This window comes from Berghia stephanieae, chromosome 12, assembly GCF_034508935.2.
Source record: "Berghia stephanieae isolate SIO BIC M18660-M18661 chromosome 12, UCSD_Bste_1.3, whole genome shotgun sequence".
In the NCBI taxonomy this organism is placed as follows: Eukaryota; Metazoa; Mollusca; class Gastropoda; order Nudibranchia; family Aeolidiidae; genus Berghia; species Berghia stephanieae.
The window spans coordinates 30,533,322-30,540,253 of NC_088371.1; the positions used below are offsets into that span (position 1 = coordinate 30,533,322).

The following is a 6,932-nucleotide window of genomic DNA, read 5'->3' on the forward strand; positions in this document are numbered from 1 at the left end:
TCATCATCATTATTATTATTATTATTATTATTATTATTATTATTATTATTATTATTATTATTATTATTATTATTATTATTATTATTATTATTATTATTATTATTATCATTATTATTAATATTAGTAGTAGTAGTAGTAGTAGTAGTAGTAGTAGTAGTAGTAGTAGTAGTAGTAGTAGTAGTAGTAGTAGTAGTAGTAGCACAATTATCATTATAATTATTATTATTATTATTATTATTATTATTATTATTATTATTATTATTATCATTATAATTATTATTATTATTATTATTATCAATATCATCATCAAATTCATCATCATTATCGTAATCATCACCATCATCATCATCGTCATTATAACCATCATCATCAAATCATCATCGTCATCATCATCATCATCATCATCATAGCCATGATCATTACTTTAACATATCCACCAAGACTCTCTACACGTGTTGAGACGGAGCGTGTAACCCCGGGTAAATACTCTAGATGTCACGGACTCCAAGCATAGTCATTAAATCTTCGTCCCTTAACTCACTCAATCCTATTATATTTTTGCTACTTTTCAAAATTGGAAAAGTGAATTAAAATGAGCATAACATAGATAGCTTTATTCAACTATCCTTAACATGCAAAAACTAAAAAACATCAGCTTTGGTACTACGCCTATATTTTGTTTCAGAAAAATGTAAAAAAATAGGCATGGGGTACAAAATTACCTGGGCAACTACGGATTTAAATTCATATTCAAAATTGAGCTTTTATATAGCGCAATATCCACAAAATGTGCACGGGACATGCCGCCTGTTAGGCGATTTAACAATTTTTCGGACAAAGACAACGCTGTTAACGGCCAGGTACTCATTTTACACCTGAGTACGGTGAGAGAAAGTGAGTAAAGAGCCTTTTCCAAGGACTCAACTATGCGCCGAACGCGAGGCTCGAACTCATGACCTTCCGATCCGAAAGCGAGTGTCATACCACTAGACCACATAGTCGCATTGAGTCGGTGTTAGGGTTGAATGAGTTAAACAGTTTACTCTGGGAAGACACCGTTTTGAAATGTGGCCAGCTAGACCACATAGTCGCATTGAGTCGGTGTTAGGGTTGAATGAGTTAAACAGTTTACTCTGGGAAGACACCGTTTTGAAATGTGGCCAGAAAACACGTCCAATATCTATCCATTTAAATGGCGGCCATTTTGGCACATACCCATCAAACCTGGGACTTTAAAGAAGACCTCGCGATGTCCCAGTTTGAGATTATTTGATTTGCCAAGACGAGGGTCGTTAAATCGATGGATTTTTGAAGGACGAGTTTTCTGGCTAAATTTTAAAATGCATGTAGTCTTTCTAGAGTACGGTGGTTTTCTGGTTAAGTAACGAATGGTGGGTCCCATATTGTATATAATGCATACCTACAGCATGCTATCATAGCTGTATGACGTATTTCGTGGCCATTGAGTGACCTTAGGTCAAGTTGCTAATAAAAAAAAACGTTTGTGTTGCTATGTGTTCCAGAGGTATGACAAACACCTTCGGTTCGGAAGGTCCTGGGTTCGAGTCCCGAGCGGCGCATGATTGAGTCTTTGGGAAAGGCTTTTAATACATTCTCTCACCGTACTCAGGTACAAAAGGATTACCTGGCCGTAAACTGCGTTGACTGTCCGAAAGAAAACAAATGTAATATCACCGAACAGGAATCGTATCTCGTTTTACATATTAAGTTTTGCTTTGGGCTAGGGGCATATTGCAAAGCGTTTTGACCACGTTCAGTGGATATTGCTCTACGTAAAAGCTGAAGTTTTTTGGGTTTTTTTGTTTGTTAGTTGTTGTTTTTTTTTTAATTTGTGGGAGGAGGGGAGGGAAGGGGAGGGGGGTGTCTTCGAATGCAAACGTAACGTCAAAGAGAAGGTATTGCTAACATAATGATATGACGTATTATACATATTATTATTATTTGTATTATATTAATTTCATTATTCGGTACACAAATAGGTCCACGGTAAAATGATTGACTTGTTACTGTCGTTGTTAACTCAGGATAAGAAAATAATATAAGGAATACATTGATTAGTCATTTCTATTTTTAGGACAGTGTTTCAAGGACTATTTACAGCAACGACAATGTAGGGCAGCGTGGCTCAGCGGTACGGTCTTTGCTTCGTACCCGAAAGGTACCGAGTTCGATCACCCGCCGCTGTTTTGTGTGGCCTTGATCAAGTCACCTCACCTTAGTTCACTGCGGCTGACGCCTGGGTTATTCCAGAGACAATAAATATCCCCTATGGGATGAATAAAGGGAATTTTTTTTCTATTTACATGATAGAGGAGTTCTTGAGTTATTCATCGGATTCCCACCAGTTGTTGAAAATGTGAAGAAAAAAACATACATATTAAAACGGTATAGCTTTCTTTTGTATTTGTATTCAATTAATTAAGTTACAAAATATAGTACAAAATTTTCCATCATAAAATGTGAAGAAAAAAACATACATATTAAAACGGTATAGCTTTCTTTTGTATTTGTATTCAATTAATTAAGTTACAAAATATAGTACAAAATTTTCCATCATAAAATGTGAAGAAAAAAACATACATATTAAAACGGTATAGCTTTCTTTTGTATTTGTATTCAATTAATTAAGTTACAAAATATAGTACAAAATTTTCCATCATAAAATGTGAAGAAAAAAACATACATATTAAAACGGTATAGCTTTCTTTTGTATTTGTATTCAATTAATTAAGTTACAAAATATAGTACAAAATTTTCCATCATAAAATGTGAAGAAAAAAACATACATATTAAAACGGTATAGCTTTCTTTTGTATTTGTATTCAATTAATTAAGTTACAAAATATAGTACAAAATTTTCCATCATAAAATGTGAAGAAAAAAACATACATATTAAAACGGTATAGCTTTCTTTTGTATTTGTATTCAATTAATTAAGTTACAAAATATAGTACAAAATTTTCCATCATAAAATGTGAAGAAAAAAACATACATATTAAAACGGTATAGCTTTCTTTTGTATTTGTATTCAATTAATTAAGTTACAAAATATAGTACAAAATTTTCCATCATAAAATGTGAAGAAAAAAACATACATATTAAAACGGTATAGCTTTCTTTTGTATTTGTATTCAATTAATTAAGTTACAAAATATAGTACAAAATTTTCCATCATAAAATGTGAAGAAAAAAACATACATATTAAAACGGTATAGCTTTCTTTTGTATTTGTATTTAATTAATTAAGTTACAAAATATAGTACAAAATTTTCCATCATAAAATGTGAAGAAAAAAACATACATATTAAAACGGTATAGCTTTCTTTTGTATTTGTATTTAATTAATTAAGTTACAAAATATAGTACAAAATTTTCCATCATAAAATGTGAAGAAAAAAACATACATATTAAAACGGTATAGCTTTCTTTTGTATTTGTATTTAATTAATTAAGTTACAAAATATAGTACAAAATTTTCCATCATAAAATGTGAAGAAAAAAACATACATATTAAAACGGTATAGCTTTCTTTTGTATTTGTATTCAATTAATTAAGTTACAAAATATAGTACAAAATTTTCCATCATAAAATGTGAAGAAAAAAACATACATATTAAAACGGTATAGCTTTCTTTTGTATTTGTATTTAATTAATTAAGTTACAAAATGTGGTACAAAATTATCCATCATAAATATACTAGCTATAAACAAGTCAACTCGTTATCTAAAGCATTCTTAAAGAAGCTATTGATAGCGGGGGAATCTTTTGTATGGAATATGATATTGGTCCACAATTTGAAAATTAAAAATAAATATATAGATAATAATAATATTATTGAATTGTTGAAGAACAATTAGATATTTTATGCTTATCGCCATAAAAATTGAGCTTTTATATGGCGCAATATCCACTAAATGTACCCAAAGCGTTTTACTAAGGGTCCCTGACCAACAGCAACACGAACGCGCAGAACGAAACATGACGCCTTTTAGGCGATATTACAATTTTTTTCTGACAGAGGCAACGCTGTTAACGGCCAGATACTCATTTTACACCTGAGTACGGTGAAAGAATGTGAGTAAAGAGCCTTTTCCAAGGACTCAACTATTCTTCGAGCGAGGCTCGAACTCAGGACCTTCCGTTCCGAAAGCGAGTGTTATACCACAAGACCACGACATAGCCATGACTGAAATAAACGTGAAAGTATTCTTTGCCATAAACAATTTCGCATTCAATTGAATACGATCTCCTCTTTTTCGTCTATACTTTAAAGATACTTAAGGTAGATAATATGGTATTTCTAACATTCAATATACGGCCAATCTTTAGTTACAGTCAGTCGCCTTGATATCGCCTAACAGGCGTCATGTCTTGTCCTACATGGCAATTGTTGCTGTTGACTTGGAACCCCTTGAGGACGTTTAGTTGATGTTGCACTCGATCTATTTAAAATCTCAAGTTGTTTTGTTGTTTGTTGTTGTTGTGGTTTTGTTGGGCTTTTTATTATTTTTTGTTTTTTTTGTTTTGTTTTTGGCATTAAGGGGGAGGGGGGGGGGGGGTCATATGTGAGTGAGTACCCCGTTATCAGCAATGACGATTAATGTAAAAATACAAAGTTTAGAAAAAAGGCTTATCAAGCAAATTGTATAAAATCCAATTCAATCACATCTGAAATTCAAATTTGGTTTGTGGTCTGGTTGGGAGAATAATGCTCATTCGATTTACTACGGTGAATCATTGGAAATATTATATTATCGTGAAATGCTCAAATTTACTTGTTTTATGTGTGCGCATAAGTACATAATAAAATGTTCCAGAGAGAGAGAGAGAGAGAGAGAGAGAGAGAGAGAGAGAGAGAGAGAGAGAGCGAGATGGATAGATAGATAGATAGATAGATAGATAGATAGATAGATAGATAGATAGATAGATAGATAGATAGATAGATAGATAGATAGATAGATAGATAGCGAGAGAGAGAGAGAGAGAGAGCGAGAGAGAGAGATGGATAAATAGATAGATAGATAGATAGATAGATAGATAGATAGATAGATAGATAGATAGATAGCGAGAGAGAGAGAGAGAGCGAGAGAGAGAGATGGATAGATAGATAGATAGATAGATAGATAGATAGATAGATAGAGAGAGAGAGAGAGAGAGAGAGAGAGAGAGAGAGTATACAGTGGTAGACAATTTGCTTACCTCTTATTAATCCTCTCTCAATATAAATTTCCTATAAAAATCCAGTCAATGCAGCTAAAAACAGGTAAAAGTGACTTGAAAACAACTTGTGACAAAATTCAATGTGGGTTGAAATACTTTACTCTTGATGGGAATCCAGTGAAAAACTTTAGGACAATAACGTTGTTGTTGTTGTTGTTGTTGTTGTTGTTGTTGTTGTTGTAAATACACGTCTTAGTCCTGGGAACACTGTCTTTAAAATAGAAATTACTAATCAACGTATTCCTTATACTTTCTTATCCTGACTTAATAACGGCAGCAAAAAAATTAATCATTTTATTGTTGACATTTAAAATGTGTATTTATTTAACTCATTGTTGCCTATAACTTTAAATACGCTAATTTCAGTAATGGCAATAAACCCACAACTCCGTGTTTGGTTATCGCCATTGCAAATAAAAGGCCCTATGTAATGTGTCTATGTTATTATGGTGTGTTTATTTGGTCCCCCCAAACAACACTGAGAGCGGGAGAGAGAGAGGGGAGGTGTATGCATACACAATACAGGTTGAAATGTGAAGAATTTTAGTTTCCTATACGGCTCTATACCGGCCTCTGACTTTGACACACCCACTTACTGTGGGTAGTGAACCGAATCGTTCTGTCAGCAAACACCACTGTTACCAGTCTCTCTCTCTCTCTCTCTCTCTCTCTCTCTCTCTCTCTCTCTCTCTCTCTCTCTCTCTCTCTCTCTCTCTCTATCTATCTATCTATCTATCTATCTATCTATCTACCTATCTACCTATCTATCTCTCTCTCTCCCTCTCTGCATCTCTCTATCTATCTATCTATCTATCTATCTATCTATCTATCTATCTATCTCTCTCTCTCTTTTTCTCTTTCCCTCTCTCTCTCTCTCTCTCTCTCTCTCTCTCTCTCTCTCTCTCTCTCCTTGTCTCCCTATCTTTCTCCCTTTATATATATATATACTTTAAAAGTGCAATGAAAAACATTCGTAAAATTCAAATAATAAATAGAGATAATTAGAGAATCTTCACCACAAATCAATGTCCAATCTTTAAATCCGAAACCGTGAAATTAACCCAGTAACAACTAAATTATGCCTTGTGGAAAACGTGAGAAATGGCAAAATAATATTACAGTGTATGTTATCAAGATCAATATGTCATTGATACTGTATGTACAAAATATTGTTGTCAAAACATATTTATTTATTTAAGGAACAATAAAATCCTTCCTCTCCGATCAAACTCCTTATATAAGTTAGCACAATGCAGCAACATTGAAATCTACTTATCACAATCCTACCATGGGTGAGTGGATTGTCCAAGTCCATTCATTCACAACAAACATAGGACATTGCATAATAGTATTTCTTATCTAATACTTCATAGTTATTACTCATCAACGCATTGCCACTTCAAGCTACCAGGATCTACTTTACATTGTTTTATCTTCATACAACTAATTACATATAAAAAAAATAAATAAATAAATAAAATTCCCTTTATTCATCCCGTTGGGGAAATTTATCTCAAGGGTCTATTCCAATGGAAGACTGGAAAAACCCTTGCGTCAGCCGCAGCACAGCGCCGAAAATTGACCTAGGGAGAGGTGACTTGCTCAAGGTCACACAGCGCAGCGGCGGGTGATCGAACTCGGTACCATTCGGGTACGAAGCAAAGATCTTACCGCTGAGCCACGCTGCCCT

At 33.3% G+C, this 6,932-nt stretch overlaps 1 protein-coding gene across 1 annotated transcript in view; it reads right to left on the minus strand.

The window, feature by feature from the left end:
- Positions 1 to 5,667, minus strand: part of LOC144957920 (uncharacterized) — a gene marked incomplete in the record, with an annotated part of 128,166 nt that extends 122,499 nt beyond the window's left edge. The window contains 1 exon segment of the mRNA XM_078889477.1: positions 5,222 to 5,667.
- Between the last annotated feature and the right edge of the window lie 1,265 nt (positions 5,668 to 6,932).